Genomic DNA, 18,252 nt, shown 5'->3' on the forward strand with positions numbered 1-18,252 from the left:
ATGACTGGGAGTTGTTTACTATGGGTTTCACTATAAGGTGATTTTTTTTCTTTTCTCTGAGGATGGTGATATTCCTCAAGGGAGACTTCCATTCCCCTTCCTACAGATGTAATTTTTGCTTTTAGTGTCCTTGTATTTTTTTTTTTTTTTCCTGCGGTATGCAGGCCTCTCACTGTTGTGGCCTCTCCCGTTGCGGAGCACAGGCTCCGGATGCACAGGCTCAGCGGCCATGGCTCACAGGCCCAGCCGCTCCGCCGCATGTGGGATCTTCCCAGACCGGGGCACGAACCCGCGTCCCCTGCATCAGCAGGCGGACTCCCAACCACTGCGTCACCAGGGAAGCCCGTGTCCTTGTATTTTAGTACATTATCCCTACCCTCAACTGTGCACAGATTCCTGTGGTCCCTAGAATCTCCGTTTGAAGTTTTCCAGAGGATAAACCTCCAGTTCTTTGCCATCCTGGGTGAGAGCCAATAATGGGAAGAGAATCTGGCAATTAAGTAAGCTTTAAAAAATCTCCATATAGAATAATTTCCTCTTAAAAGAAATCTAAAGCCTGGATGAGGGATGACTGCACATCAGACAGAAGAAAACCACATAGAAGATGGTAGGAGAAGCTGGAACACAATATTGCCATAAACCCCACCCTACCTCCTCAACACAGTAACCCCAGCACAGTGATCAGGGGAAAATTCAGAACTGAGAGCTTTTCCAAGGGGAGTGAATGTTCAAATCCTACATTTGGCACCTCAGGTTGTAATACCTTCACCTTAGAGATGAGCCCCCAAAACATCTAATTTTGTAAAACAGTAGGGTCTGTGTCCTGAGAACCACAACACTGTAGTGATCTAAGAAATGACTCTTAAATCACTCGGGCACACACCTGGCCTGTGGCCCACCTCAGAGACAGCCAATCATTCCCAGACTTAAAGTGAAGGAGGATCACCTGCTTACATTAAAACACCTGCCTGAGGGGCAGGCATCTAATTTAACACACATATCTAGGAGCCTGCTGAAACACTGTATACTGAAGACCTGTATATTGAAAACTGTAAGACATTAATGAAATAAATTGAAAAATACACAAATAAATGAAAGACATTCCATGCTCATGGATTGTAAAAATTAATATTGTTAAAATGTCTATGCTGATTGGAACCAAGATGGCAGAGTAGAAGGACATGTTCTCACTCCCTCTTGTGAGAACACCAGAATCACAGCTAGCTGCTGGACAACCATTGACAGGAAGTCACTGGAACTCACCAAAATGATACCCCACATCCAAAGACAAAGGAGAAGCCAAAATGAGATGGTAGGAGGAGAACAATCACAGTAAACTCAAATCCCATAACTGCTGGGTGGGTGACTCACAGACTGGAGAACACTTATACCCCAGAATTCCACCCACTGGAGTGAAGGTTCTGAGCCCCATGTCAGGCTTCCCAACCTGAGAGTCTGGCAACAGGAGGAGGAATTCCTAGAGAATCAGAATTTGAAGGCTATTGGGATTTGATTGCAGGACTTCGACAAAACTGGGAGAAACAGAGATTCCACTTCTTCAGAGGGCACACACAAAGTAGTCTGCTCATCCAGACCCAGGGGAAGGAGCAGTGACCCCAGGGGAGACTAAACCAGACCTACCTGCTGGTGTTGGAGGGTCTCCTGCAGAGGCAGGGGCTGGCTGTGGCTCACCATGAGGATGAGGACACTGGAAGCAGAAGTTCTGTGAAGTACTCCTTGGTGTGAGCCCTCCCAGAGTCCACCATTAGCCACACCAAAGAGCTCAGGTAGGCTCCAGTGTTGGGTTGCTTCAAGCCAAACAACCAACAGAGAGGGAACCCAGCCCCACCCATCAGCAGTCAAGCGGATTAAAGTTTTACTGAGCTCTGCCTATCAGAGCAACAGTCCCTCTCATCAGGAAATTTGCATAAGCCTCTTAGCCTCATCAACCAGAGGGCAGACAGCAGAAGCAAGAAGAAATACAATCCTGCAGTTTGTGGGAAAAAAACCACATTCACAGAAAGAGAGACAAGATGAAAAGGCAGAGGGCTATGTACTGGATGAAGGAACAAGATAAAGCCCCAGAAACACAAATAAATGAAGTGGAGATAGGCAATCTTCCAGAAAAATAATTCAGAAAAATGATAGTGAAGATGATCCAGGACCTCGGAAAAAGTATGGAGGCAAAGATCGAGAAGATGCAAGAAATGTTTAACAAACATTAGAAGAATTAAAAAACAAACAAACAGAGATGAACAACACAATAAATGAAATGAAAACTACACTAGAAAGAATCAATAGCAGAATAACTGAGGATTAAGAATGGATGAGTGACCTGGAAGACAGAATGGTGGAATTCACGGCTGCAGAACAGAAAAAAGAATGAAAAGACATGAAGACAACCTAAGAGACCTCTGGGACAACATTAAACACAACAACATTTGCTTTATAGGGGTCCCAGAAGATGAGAGAGAGAAAAGACCAGAGAAAATATTTGAAGACATTATAGTCAAAAACTTCCCTAACATGTGAAAGGAAATAGCCACCCAAGTCCAGGAAGCACAGAGAGTCCCATACAGCGTAAACCCAAGGAGAAACATGCCAAGACACATAGTAATCAAAATGGCAAAACATAAAGACAAAGAAAAATTATTGAAAGCAGCAAGGGAAAAATGTCAAATAACATACAAGGGAACTCCCATAACGTTAACAGCTGATTTCTCAGCAGAAACTCTACAAGCCAGAAGGGAGGGGCATGATATACTTAAAGTGATGAAAGGGAAGGACCTACAACCAAGATTACTCTACCTGGCAAGGATCTCATTCAGATTCAATGGAGAAATCAAAAGCTTTACAGACAAACAAAAGCTAAGAGAATTCAGCACCACCAAACGAGCTCTACACCAATGCTAAAGGAACTTCTCAAAGTGGGAAACACAAGAGAAGAAAAGGACCTACAAAAAACAATTAAGAAAATGGTCACAAGAACATACATATCGATAATTACCTTAAACATGAATGGATTAAATGCTCCAACCAAAAGTCACAGGCTTGCTGAATGGATATATAAACAAGGCCCATATATATGTTGTCTACAAGACACCCACTTCAGACCTAGGAACACATACAGACTGAAAGTGAGGGGATGGCAAAAGATACTCCATGCAAATGGAAATCAAAAGAAAGCTGGGGTAACAATACTCATATCAGATAAGATAGACTTTAAAATAAAGAATGTTACAAGAGACAAGGAAGGACACTACATAATGATCAATGGATCAATCCACGAAGAAGATATAACAATTATAATTATATATGCAACCAACATAGGAGCACCTCAATACCTAAGGCAACTGCTAACAGCTATAAAAGAGGAAATCGACAGTAACACAATAAAAGTGGGGTATTTTAACACCTCATTTACATTGATGGACAGATCATCCAAAATGAAAAAATAAGGAAACAGAAGCTTTAAATGCCACATTAGGCTAGATAGATTTAGTTGATATTTATAGGACATTCCATCACAAAACAACAGATTACACTTTCTGCTCAAGGGTGCATGGAACATTCTTCAGGATAGATCACATCTTGGGTCACAAATCAAGCCTCAGTAAATTTAAGAAAATTGAAATCATATCAAGCATCTTTTCTGACCACAACACTATGAGATTAGAAATGAATTACAGGGGAAAAAAAACATTGAAAAAACAAACACATGGAGGCTAAACAATATGTTACTAAATAACCAAGAGATCACTGAAGAAATCAAAGAGGAAATCAAAAAATAACTAGAAACAAATGTTAGTGAAAACACAATGATCCAAAACCTATGGGATGCAGCAAAACATTTCTAAGAGGGAAGTTTACAGCTATACAAGCCTACCTGAAGAAACAAGAAAACTCTCAAATAAACAATCTAACCTTACACATAAAGGAACTGGAGAAAGAAGAGCAAACAAAACCCAAAGTTAGCAGAAAGAAGGAAGTCATAAAAATCAGAGAAGAAATAAATGAAATAGAAACAAAGAAAACTGTGGCAAAGATCAATAAAACTAAAAGCTGGCTCTTTGAGAAGATAAACAAAATTCATAAAAGATTAGCCAGACTCATCAAGAGAAACAGAGAGAGGACTCAAATCAATAAACTTAGAAATGAAAAAGAAGAAGTTACAACAGACACCACAGAAATACAGAGCATCCTAAGAGACTAATACAAGCAACTCTATGCCAAAAAAATGGAAAACCTGGAAGAAATGGACAAATTATTTGAAATGTATAAACTTCCAAGACTGAACGAGGAAGAAATAGAAAATATGAACAGACCAATCACAAGTAATGAAATTGAAACTGTGTTTAAAAATTTTCCAACAAACAAAAGTCCGGGACCAGATGTCTTCACAGGTGAATTCTGTCAGACATTTAGAGAAAAGCTAACACCCATCCTTCTGAAACTCTTCCAAAAAACTGCAGAGGAAGGAACACTCCCAAACTCATTCTATGAGGCCACCATCACCCTGATATGAAAACCAGACAAAGATACTACAAAAAAGCAAATTACAGACCAATATCACTGATGAATATAGATGCAAAAATCATCAACAAAATACTAGCAAAAAGAATCCAACAACACATTAAAAGGATCATACACCATGATCAAGTGGATTTATCTCAGGGATGCAAGGATTCTTCAATATACGTAAATCAATCAATGTGATACATCATATTAACAAATAGAGGAAGAAAATCCATATGATCATCTCAATAGATACAGAAAAACTTTTGACAAAATTCAACACCCATTTAGGATAAAAACTCTCCAGAAAGTGGGCATAGAGGGAACCTACCTCAACATAATAAAGGCTATTTATGAGAAACCTACAGCAAACATCATTATAAATGGCGAAAAACTGAAAGCATTTCCTCTAAGAACAGGAATAAGACAAGGTTGCCCACTCTTGCCACTATTATTCAACATAGTTTTGGAAGTCTTAGCCAGAGCAATCAGAGAAAGAAAAGAAATAAAAGGAATACAAATTGGAAATCAAGAAGTAAAACTTTCACTGTTTGCCAATGACATGATACTATATAGAGAGAATCCTAAAGAGGCCACCAGAAAACTACTAGAGCTAATCAATGAATTTGGTAAAGTAGCAGGATACAAAATTAATGCACAGAAATATCTTGCATTCCTATACACTAATGATGAAAAAATCTGAAAGAGAAATTAAGGAAACACTACCATTTACCATGGCAATAAAGAGAATAAAATACCTACAAATAAACCTACCTAAGGAGACAAAAGACCTGTATGCAGAACACTATAAGACACTGATGAAAGAAATTAAAGATGATACCAACAGATGGAGAGATATACCATGTTCTTGGATTGGAAGAATCAATATGGTGAAGATGACTATACTACCCAAAGCAAGCTATAGATTCAATGCAATCCCTATCAAATTATCAATGGCAATTTTTACGGAACTAGAACAAAAAATCTTAAAATCTGTATGAAGAAACAAATGACCCCAAATAGCCAAAGCAGTCTTAAGGGAAAGAAATGGAGCTGGTGGAATCAAATTCCCTGACTTCAGACTATAATATAAAGCTACAGTAATCAAGACAATATGGTACTGGCACAGAAACAGAAACGTAGATCAATGGAACATGATAGAAAGGCCAGAGATAAACCCATGCACCTATGGTCAACTAATCTATGCAAAGGAGGCAAGCATATACAATGGAGAAAAGACAGTCTCTTCAATAACTGGTACTGGGAAAACTGGACAGCTACATGTAAAAGAATGAAATTAGAACACTCCCTAACATCATACACAAAAATAAACTCAAAATGGATTAGAGACCTAAATGTAAGACCGGACACTATAAAACTGTTAGAGGAAAACATAGGAAGAACACTCTTTGACATAAATTGCAGGAAGATCTTTTTTGATCCACCTCCTAGAGTAATGGAAATAAAAACAAAAATAAACAAATGGGACCTAATGAAACTTAAAAGCTTTTGCACAACAAAGGAAACAATAAACAAGATGAAAAGACAACCCTCAGAATGGGAAAAATATTTGCAAACGAATCAACAGACAAATGATTAATCTCTAAGATATATAAACAGCTCATGCAGCTCAATATTAAAAAAAACAAAAAACCCAGTCCAAAAATTGGCAGAAGATCTAAATAGACATTTCTCCAAAGAAGACATAGAGATGGCCAAGAAGCACATGAAAAGCTGCTCAACATCACCAATTATTACGGAAATGCAAATCAAAACTACAATGAGGTATCACCTCACACCAGTAAGAATGGGCATCATCAGAAAATCTACAAACAACAAATGCTGGAGAGGGTGTGGAGAAAAGGGAACCCTCTTACACTGTTGGTGGGAATGTAAATTGATACAGCCACTATGGAGAACAGTATGGAGGTTCCTTAAAAAATTAATAATAGAATTACCATATGATCCAGCAATCCCAGTATTGCACATATACCCAGAGAAAACCATAATTCAAAAAGACTCATGCATCCCAATGTTCTTTACAGTATTATTTACAATAGACAGGTCATGGAATCATCCTAAATGCCCATCAACAGACGAATGGATAAAGAAGATGTTGTACATATATACAATGGAATATTACTCAGCCATAAAGAGGAACGAAATTGGTTCATTTGCTGAGACGTGGATCGATCTAGAGACTGTCATACAGAGTGAAGTAACTCAGAAAAAGAAAAACAAATATCGTATATTAATGCATATATGTGGAACCTAGAAAAATGGTACAGATGAACCGGTTTGCAGGGCAGAAATTGAGAGACTGATGTAGAGAACAAACCTATGGGCACCAAGGGGTGAAAGCAGCTGGGAGGTGAGGGGGGTTGTGTGATAAATTGGGCGATCGGGATTGACATGTATACACTGATGGGTATAAAATTGATGACTAATAAGAACCTGCTGTATAAAAAAATAAATTAAATAAAATTCAAAAAGAAAATGTCTATACTACCCAAAGCAATCTATAGATATGATGCAATCCCTATCAAAATTCTAATGACATTTTTCACAGAACTAGAACAATTAATCCTAAAATTTTTATGTAACCACAAAAGACCCTGAATAGCCAAAGCACTCTTGAGAAAGAATAACAAAGCTGGAGGCATCATGCACCCTGATTTCAAACTATATTACAAAGGTATAATAATTAACACTGTATGATATTGGCATAAAAACAGACACATAGATCAATGAAAGAGAATATAAAACCCAGAAATAAACCTATTTATATATGGTGAATTAATTTAAGACAAAAATCCCAAAATATACAAGGGAGAAAGGACAGTCTCTTCAATAAATGGTGCTGGGAAAACTGGACAGTCATATGGAAAACAATGAAACTGGACCACTATCTTACACCACACACAAAAATTAACTCAAAAAGGATTGAGGACTTGAACATAAGACCTGAAACCATAAAATTCCTAGAAGAAAACACAGGTGGTAAGCTCCTTGACATAAGTCTTGGTGATGATTTTTAAATAGGACACCAAAAGCAAAAGCAACAAAGCAAAAGTAAACAACTAGGACTACATTAAACTAAAAACTTCTGCACAGCAATGGAAACCATCAACAAGGTGAAAGGGCAGCATACTGAGTGGGAAAAAATATTTGCAAACCATAGTCTGATAAGGGACTAATATCCAAAATATCTGAAGGAATTAAATAATTTTTAATTTAATTTTTAATAATTCAACAGCAAAAAAAATTCAAATTAAAAATTGGCCAGAAGATCTGAAAGACATTTTTCCAAAGAAGACACACAGATGGTGAACAAGTACATGAAAAGATGCTCAATATTAATCAACATGGAAATGCAAATCAAAATCACAATGAAATATCACTTCACACCTGTTATTATGGTTATTATCAAAAAGCAAGAAATAACAAGTGTTGGAGAGGGTGTGGAGAATACTGTTGGTGTGAATGAGAATTGGTGTACCCAGTATGAAAAACAGTAGGGAAGTTCCTCAAACAATTAAAAATAGAACTACCATATGATCCAGCAATTCCACTTCTGGATACTTACCTAAAAAGAAAAAAATAAGAAAACATTAATTCAAAAAGAGATATGCAGCTCCCCCCCCCCATTTATTAGAACACTATTTACAATAACAGAGATATGGAAACAGCATAAGTGTCCATCAATGGATGAATGAATAAAGAAATTTATATTAAATATATTGGAATATTGTTTAACCATAAAAAAAGAAGGAAATCTTGCCATTTGCAACAACATGGATAGACCTCAAGGGCATGATGCTAAATGAAATAAGTCAGACAGAGAAATACAATTACTGTATGATCTCTCTTATATGTAGAATTAAAAAACAAAACAAAACAAAATGTACAAACAAACAAACAAAAACAAGCTCATAGATACAGAGGACAGATTGGTGGTTGCCAGAATTGAGGGTAGGGGTTGGGAAAACTGGGTGAAAGGAGTCAAAAGTTAAAAAAAAAATGAAAAAATGAAAAAAATTATTAATAGGGTTAATGATGGTCTTTACAAATTGGTAATGAAAAACTCACTAGAAAGATTCTACAATTTTAAATAGAATATACCTAATAGTGTATCTGACAGAATTGCATGTAGGAACTGATAAATTCATATAACAGTAGAAAACACTATAATTGCATTATTTTCTATGCTTCAAGAATATAGCAAAGTTTTCTGGAGTAGAAAATTCTACATTAGGCTTGAAGCAATATAGAGTCCAATAAAAGCTATATCCCTACCCCTGAGAACATTTGAACAATCCACTTGACATGAAATTAAAAAGTCCCAGGCATCTAACAACCATATGTTGGAAGTGGCATACAAAACACAAACCATGCCATCAAGATTAGGCATTTGACAACTGAAGGTTGGGTGGGCACTTAGGGTTATTTTGCAACACAGCATAGATCCCAAAGCAATGACAGTCTCCTATGCTAGAGGGCCTGTTGAAGCAAGCTAGCACATACACATAAAAAACTAATTACAAGGGGCTTGAAAAACAGGAAATTAACAGTTATTAAATGCAAACACCTTTGTGGGAAGTGAGGTAATTTAATAGTAAAAAGCAGTGGTAGTGATCGTGCTGTGTGGCTGTGAGGCAAAAGTGAGTGACGGTGGAAAAAAAATGAGAGAAGAGAGAATGCCAAAAAAAAATCATGTTTTTCCTCTTTAGGAGAAGAAGTGAGGCCAGAAATAAAATGATAAATTTAATGTAAATTTATGAATAGAACTTGGCCTGAAACCATAGTTCAAGAAACACAAAAAGTGAATTGTTTAGGTAAATAGTCACAGCACATGGTGCCCAGATCTGACTCAGAGCATCTAGGATATATTACCACATGTTTATATAAAGAACACGACACCTGAAAGAATAGAATGACATAAAGTAAGTTTAAAAAATAAAAGTACTGATATTTTATGATTGAAGTTAGAAGCAAACAAATATATTTGGGAATTACTGGCAAGTTGCTAATGACCTATCAGATAACACAGTTAAGCCTTGTTGACTTGAAATTTCCTATTGAGAAAAAAATGCCTATATTATTTTTAATAGAAAATATATTATTAAGTAAATATTTTAAAATATAAATATTAAAACATGAGTATGTAAATTCATTGTCCCAGAGAATATGTGTAAGAGTCAGAACTTACTTTTGAGTACTAAGTACATGGGTCACACTGAAGAGGGATCTTCAGTTATAAAACCTGAAAAACTTCTGTGTATTTTGATTTTCTTTATTAACAATCATGCATTCAAGAGGTAATTAAATTTAAAATATAGCAAAATAAAAAATATGTATACAGAATAGAATACGTAGTACATTTTGGCATGAATAAAGCTAGGTTAATGGTGGAACTGGATGAATATTACTAAAGAACATATAGTTTGAAAGAGGAAAAAACATGCTGTTATTTAAGGCTTGTGAAAAACAGGCTTATATCTTACAGGGCTTAATTATCCCACAGAAAAATCTATGTGTATGTATAAGTGCTTTTGTGTGGGTACACACCAAAATTTTTCAACTTAAATAAAAATTAGGTTAAGTAAGATCTATCCAGGACCCAAGAAACATTAACACATAAGTAATTTGAAAAGTTCCTATTAGATACAAGAAGTTGACCAATTTAGTGTTCGTCAAGTATTAATTACTAAGACTTCAGAATTCAAATTAGTAAAACCTCAATCAAGAATGGTTTGGCAGGGAATTCCCTGACAGTCCAGTGGTTAGAATGCGGGTTTCCACTGCTGTGGACCCGGGTTGGGGAACTAAGATCCCACAAGCTGCGTGGCACAGCAAAAAAAAAAAAAAAAAAAAAAAAAGGCTTGGCAATGTAATTGGCTTGTTTTTTCCCCTCTTTTTATGGGCACTTACTGAATATCTACACTACCAACCAGTGTAGTGGTGTTGAGATCCAGAGAAGCCAGTCTTTGATACCAGATTTCCCAATTCTGCCCTGGAACTTCTTGTGCCGTGAATGAATTATCAGTGTCCTGTCTTCCCTGCCCAGTGGGCAGCCTGCTGACTGCTGTTTCACTTTTCATAGACAATGGTAGTTGCTCCAAATTCAATCTCTTCTGTCTCAGCTATGCAGCTATGCAGCACTTTTTAAATACCTGTGGTATTTCTTACAATTGTTTCCTCCTTCTGGTACTCTAGTAATTTCTGTTCTTGCTTTCTAGTCCTCAAAAGTTCTATATTACAAGTCTTTACAGCAACTGTAAGACAATTCCAAATTTGTCCAGAAGTGCTTTGTTGGGACCATTTGCCTACCTGTTTACACATTTCCTCGAAGAATTTTCCAATTTACTCAAATCCCCTTTACAGTTGCATTGCCTCTGATCTGTCTCTTTAGACTTGACCAAGTTCAACTAGCTTATATTAGTTCTATTTTTTTAATGGAAAGTATTATTGAGCACTTTCCAAATGTTTGGCAGTCTATATTCCTATCTCACACACTCCTTCCAGTTCTGTGAGGTACATAGGGAAAGTTATGCAACACAGAGGAGAGGCAAAGCCAGTAATTTGGGTTAGAAGCCTGGTTATGCCACTTACTAGCTGTGTAATTGTAGGCAAGTCACTAATTCTCTAGGCACTTCAGATAATAAAAGTATCCACTTCAGAGTTTGTGAGTAGTAAAAGCTAAAATATGTAAAATACTTAGAACAGTGGCTGCATACAATCAGCACTATATAAGTGTCAACTACTAGTATTTTACTCATTTTACAAATGGAAGATAAGTTCAGAGGGATTTAAGTTACTCAAGCTCAAATAGTTAGCATTTTGACAATAGCTATACCACTATTTACATGGTTATCTATTTCTGAACACCTATATTATTCTAACCTTTGATGAAAAATGCTTTGATCAACACCCCTATATCTAAATCTTCATGCATGTCAACTCCCCCACACACATACAGCATAAAATCCATAGAATAATGTCCAAAAGTATGCTGACATTTCAGATTTTGGGGTGTCTGGCCAAAGTATCTCTCAGTTTCATCTTCCACCAGCCATAAATGAAGGTGTCCATTCACCTAAACTCTTATCAACATTGGGTCATATTTACTTTTTATACCAGAATCCACTCCCACTCAATTAAACTTTAATCATTTAAGATGATTTTATTTTTAAGTAGTTTTTACTTTGCTAATATTTTAGCAAGAATTAAGTAATGTCAAAATCTCCGTTTAGGGCTTCCCTGGTGGCGCAGTGGTTGAGAGTCCGCCTGCCGATTCAGGGGACACGGGTTCGTGCCCTGGTCCGCGAAGATCCCACATGCCGCGGAGCGGTTGGGCCCGTGAGCCATGGCCGCTGAGCCTGCGCGTCCGGGGCCTGTGCTCCGCAACGGGAGAGGCCTCTCAAAACTCCGTTTATTTAGAAAAGGTAGGTAAAATTCCAAACTATTGTCCCTGTTTTTGAGCAGAGACTATACAATTTTTGGATGAGTGTCCCATATCTAGCACATTGTGGCTGGAAGGACATTGAATTGGTATCTACTACATCATCTGAATTAGTATGTCCTTTCATTCAACTTTCTCTCCTGTGGCATGGTTATAAGTGGTTTACCAAACTTGATCTCTCTTCTCTGAATATGCTAGTTGGAAATGAACTATGTTATTCTAGATATATCTTCAAGGCAAATATTAATGTTTGGACATTCTGTATTTATTTTTGTTTTCCCTAGGGAATATGCTTTAAACTATTTTGTTTTAGCCATAAATACGAATATTGTTTGTCAGTCTTAGAAGTTCTTATCTTCCTGTCTGAGGTTGCAGTGGAAGTTGGAGTGGTAGTTAGGATGGAGAGAAGATGGGGAGATAGAATGATAGGCAAATAGATTGATTTGGGGATTCTGTATTGAATGGATGTTTGGAGACACTGTGCTAAACAAATAAGAATAGAATAATAAATTGTGAATGCCTAATATTCAAAAGTTCCTTAAGTTGTAGCAACTAAAAACAAACATAAAGTTGAGCAGTTAAAGACCTGAGGGAGCAGTAAAGTATAGGCACTTCATGACTGAATTAGTTTCACGTTAATACTTCTGGATAATTAACTGAATTAAAAAACAAAGTATCTCTGAAGCTATGAATTTAATCTCTGCTACATATAGAAACAGAATAAAGTTGTTCAATACGTACACAGATATACACACGTAGAGAGAGTAATGTGTTGGAACATGTTTAATACTAGCTTTCTAAAGAAACAAAAGACCTGATTTGTGAGATTTGCCAATTTCTTGATGTAAATGCTACCACTGCAGTCAATTTCAAGCTACCAACAAGATATCACTGATCATGGTGTTGGGAAGAGGTTCACAAATCAACTTTCATGAGACGGTGCCAGCCAGGTCTAGCACACCAGTATGGAGTCTTCAAAACAAATGACAATTTATTACATTGTCACAGAAATCTGTAACTGCAGCTGCCTACATCACTACACACAATTAAACCTAATGTGTGCTGTCAGATGTAGAAAAATGCATAACAAGGACAGAGGAATAAACTTCCATATTTGCTCTGTCCCTTAGCTTATATGGTCAGTGGTACCATTTGATCTGCATCTAAAATGTTTCCTCCTTGAACTGTGGAAAATAAATGAAGACGACATTCTTGAGGCTGAAGAAAATGAATTGTTAACCCCCAGGGCCACAGAAAATAAATAGGGAGGCTTTGTTCAAGCTAAAGAAAATAAATTAAACATAAAAGATGCTATTTCAGGGACAAAGATTTATCATTTTTAAAGCTGGTTGAGGGCTAGACTAATATTGCAAAGTTCCAGAGAGTAGCTCTACACTGCTTCCCTAAAAAACTCATTATAAACCAACTACAGCCATCCTCTGAATTGCAAAACGCTCTGGCAGTAGTCTGGTAGTTTGTCCCTCTGCCTATTTTTCAAGAAATAAATTGTCTTCTTTCTTTATGGAAGATTATGCCCCTGTTCTGTTTCCTTCTTAAGTTGCTTTGCATGTAAGCAGTAAATTGTCCTATTTCAGCTCAGAGACAACTTGTCAGAGAACATATTCAAAGTGATCTTTCCAGCTTCCCAGATAGTCTCCTTTGAAAGTGTTTTGGAGTGTCAGATAGTCCATTCACTACCTATCAAGGCTTATCATTATTTCAGTGGCTGACTTGTTTCTCAAAAAGCCTAACTTTAAATTATTATTTAATATAGCAGTAATTCTTGCATTATGTATAAAAACAATGAAATAACTAAGTCTGAGGGAAAGAATGCAGAACATTTGGATTTGAAAAATGGTGCATTCTAATTATTATTTCCTATTAAAGTTTTCTCCTTTATTCTCTGTAAAATACCACATAAAATAAATGTAAAAAAAAATGAAGATATTTTTACCATTTGCTCCCAAACTGAAAAGCATTTATAACTGAAAAATTAAATATTTTGTTTTCTAGTTACTGTTTTGAGCAGTAATTTAATCCCAAAGCATGTATGAAGTGCCTACGATGTGATGGCACTCTACTAGTTGCTAGAACAGTCTTTCTCATCTTTGTCTACACATAAGAACAAATTGGGTAGTACTTTTAAGTAGAAGGTGCCTGGGCCCTCACCTCAGAAAATCAGATTCAATTATCTGGAATGGGACCAAGATGCTGATATATTTAAAATACTCTGTGATGTGCATCCAGGATTCTGAATCACCACGCTAGAGATACAGGAAGGAATAAGATCCAATTACTGCCCTCAAGTAGCTGGCCATCTAAAAAGGGAGATGTCCTAGCTTGGTTGTCATAACAAAATACCATAGAATGTATGGTATCTTGCACCAGTCTCCAAATACTGAATACTATATTCTAAATACAGTTTACTACTTTCAAAATCACCTGTAAAATATTTTAAATGACCTCAATATTTTATTTTCATGAAAACATGTGTTGTTATGAAAATATATGTTTAGTAGTGTATCACTTATTGGAAGTTCACATTATTGATCAAACTGGAACATGACCAAGAACCCAATATTAGGCATATGTGTACATGTACACATACACATATGCACACACAAACTATGATAAATATTCTAAAGCTTATTGATCTTCAAAACAGGTTTATTTGGGAATAGCAGAGAATTGCAATTCAGGACATTCAAGCTATAGTGAAACATAGGCAAGTCCAAAGAGACAAAGGGAAGGTCAGCTTTTACTAGGTTTCAGTAGAAAATTGGCGAGGACTATTTTAAACACAAGTTTATTGGAGAAGAGGAGGAATTGTCGTGGTTTCTCACTGGCTGCAAGCAGTGATTAGAGTGTTGCTGCTGGGGTAAGAGGGATCTTCCTCATCTTTCTTAAAAGAAGCAGGTAAAATTCTCAGGTGAAATATATCCTCCTTAGTCAAAGTAACTCTTATATTCCTTTTTCCTGCTGTTTATCCAGGCTGCAATGAGTGGTATGTGCATGAGAGTTCCACCTTCAGGCCTTCCAGCCTCGATTTTTAAATGAGGTTTCCTTTATTTTCACATTCCCCTCTTTTGATCAAGATCTTTCCTTGAAAGCATCACTGATCAAGAGTTGGATCTTCTGCATGTAGTGGTTTTGTCCCTCAATGTGAGGAAGGACCCTTCCTAGTTGTCATGTCCCATGTCAGAGGGAAAGTGCAGACTGGAAACCATTGAGGCCTCATTTGAGTAACAAGGAAGAGTGGGAGTGAGAATGTTCAGGCATTTCTCATCTAAAGTCTATATCTTATCAAGGTTATAAGCACTGAAGTTCATCTCAAAGTGCTGAGCCAGCATCACCCTATTGGGTTCACCCTTTTTATAAAGATTTGACGGGCAACAGGTACAAAACTCAAAAATGATTATGCAAAGCAGAGTTAAAAGTAATATGACAAGTTCAGTTTGTATGATGGTTCTAAAATAGGAGTCCAAGCCTGAGGGTGACCAGCTAAATAGATGAAAAGACCAGAGGTCATCGGGTGAAATTTGTTGTAACCAATGGGATTGTTTCCTGATTTTGTGTAATTTTTAAATCTCTCCAGAGACACTTATCCTTGTGCAACAGGTGTTGTTTGCTATTTCATAAATGCCTCTTTGTTCAGCAAGTAGATAACTGAGGGCCATATGATTTCCCAAAATTACTTTAGCCAATGATCATCATTGGGTTGCTATTGTCTTGGCTGTGGAATCAGCCAGCTCTCCTAACGTTAGGGAGAGATTCTTGATCAAGCATTAATTGGCACTTATTCCAACCCAAAGGAGGAGGACTTTCCCTATGGAGGCAAACTTGGAGTCGTATGCCTCCTGGAAGTTCTAAGAGGCCATGGAGGCTTAATAGAGTGGACCAATGACAGGCTTCAAAAGTCTTACTCTGTAGCTGATGTCAAGGAGACACCAGGTGTAATCAGCAGTGGCACTTGGGACAAGTGAAAAAAATTGTTGCAGTATGGACTAAAGAGTCACCACTGTCACGAACAGATTACAATTTCTAGTGGCAAACCCCAAAATTAGGTAAGTTTTCCCCTTTTGCAATAGATTGAAAAATGTGGATAAGAGCATTGTCTTTCCAAGAAAAAAAGGAAGAGAGTAAGGTAAAAATTATCAGCAGGAAAAAGACATACAGGTCTGGCCCGATCATCTTGAGAAAGCTGTCTCCCTCAACTGTCATCTGCTTCAATTCCTAGTCAGTTTGATTCCGAGATTTCCATGGCTTGTATAGAAACAGGTGTCAGATGGACTCTTCTTTACCTGTGAGATGTGTACTTAAGGCTGGAGTCTCTGAAGTTTGGCTGCCATCTGGGTAGTGAGGAGAACCTGGTATGGTCCCTTCCAAGGAGATATAAGGGCAGTCTTTGCTCTTAATGATTTCAAATCAGATGGGTGGGAGAAAATTGGAAATATTAGTTTAGAGATTTGTAGTCAGATATTTGGAGAAACTAGAAGAGTTTAGGACCCAGTCCAGTTTACATGTGTATAATAAAACCTTAAAGGCAATTAACAGGACAAGAATTTAACATCTATATAGGTGCAAACATAATTTCTCTCTTCATAATTATTCTCCTATTTTATCAAAGATAATCACAGCAAAGTTAATTTGTATTAAACTTGGCCTGATTATTTAGATAAATGCAGCAAGAATGGTTATTAATGGTTAGCTCTTTTCTTAAGATTGCTTTGCTGGAAACTTGACCAATTTTTTCAAACAGTTTCTTAAAGCTGTCTGGTCATATCTGAGTCTATGTCCACGTCTCTTGAATATAATAATTCAGGCAAGCCTTGGTAACATAACCAACATTTCCAATTGTTTTCTGTTAGAATGAGAACAGATTCTTATTGAACTTATGCAAATACATATATTGTAAAAAAAATAAAAATATTTGGGCTTTCCTGGTGGTGCAGTGGTTGAGTGTCTACCTGCCAATGCAGGGAACGCGGGTTCGTGCCTCAGTCTGGGAGGATCCCACATACCGCAGAGCGGCTAGGCCCGTGAGCCATGGACGATGAGCCTGCGCGTATGGAGCCTGCGCGTCCGGAGCCTGCGCGTCTGGAGCCTATGCTCCGCAACGGGAGAGGCCGCAACAGTGAGAGGCCCACGTACCGCAAAAAAAAATAATAATAATAATTTAAAAAAATAAGAATATTTAATGAGAGTTCCCAATTTTTGGAGGGATCAGGTACAGAAAACAGATAGATAAATGTTTCATCTTTATTTTAAAATGTATATTTTATCAAATTGCTATAAGTCATAGATGTTTAAGAAAAGTTTCCTTAAATCTGGAAAAGTGAAACATTAGAGAACCTGCATAAGAAGTCATAAAAATTACAATCATCCTTAGTCTCCTGTAATTAATTCTTCTCAATTTGGATCTTGTGTTAGAAACTTTATGAATCAATGAATTTTCCATTAAAGCTTTTTAAAAAATTTACCCAGTTCACTGTTATGATTTTTTTGAGGTATGTTTGTACTTAATTTATTGAAATTATAATCTTGTGAAAATGCACAAAGGAAAGCTAAATCAAAATGGAGTGAGGAAACTATGAAGAGGGGGCTCTAACACACGTATCATTCACTGCAATTTCAAGCCCCAGGCGAAGAAAGAGTACCTTCTGACAGCAACAACAAGTTGCCTATAATTGCAGCCAATAAGAAACTGCCACAGCCCTCCCCAGTTTCCTTTTAAAATATAATAAAAACTGACTTTCCTTTGGTCTCCTTGAACTTGCCTATGGTTCATCATAGTTGGCTTGTCCTGAATTGCAATTCCTCTGCTATTCCCAAGTAAACTCATCTTGGCTAGCTAAAGGTCTGGTTATTTTATTTTTTAAGATCAATGATTTCAAATTATGGGTTTTTAAATTAATTTTTGAGTATAGTTGCTTTACAACGTTGTGCTGATTTCTACTGTACAGCAAAGTGAATCAGCTATAAGTATACATATATGCCCTCTTTTTTGGATTTCCTTCCCATTTAGGTCACCACAGAGCACTGAGTAGAGTACCCTGTGCTATACAGTTTCTTATCAGTTATCTACCTTATACATAGTATCAATAGTTTATATAGGTCAATCCTAATCTTCCAATTCATCCCACCACCCTTCCCCCTTGATATACATACGTTTGTTCTCTATGTCTTTGTCTTTACTTCTGCTTTGCAAATAAGATGATCTATATCAGTTTTCTAGATTCCACATATACACATTAATATACAATAGTTGTTTTTAT

The sequence above is a fragment of the Tursiops truncatus genome, chromosome 20, assembly GCF_011762595.2.
Source record: "Tursiops truncatus isolate mTurTru1 chromosome 20, mTurTru1.mat.Y, whole genome shotgun sequence".
Lineage (NCBI taxonomy): Eukaryota > Metazoa > Chordata > Mammalia > Artiodactyla > Delphinidae > Tursiops > Tursiops truncatus.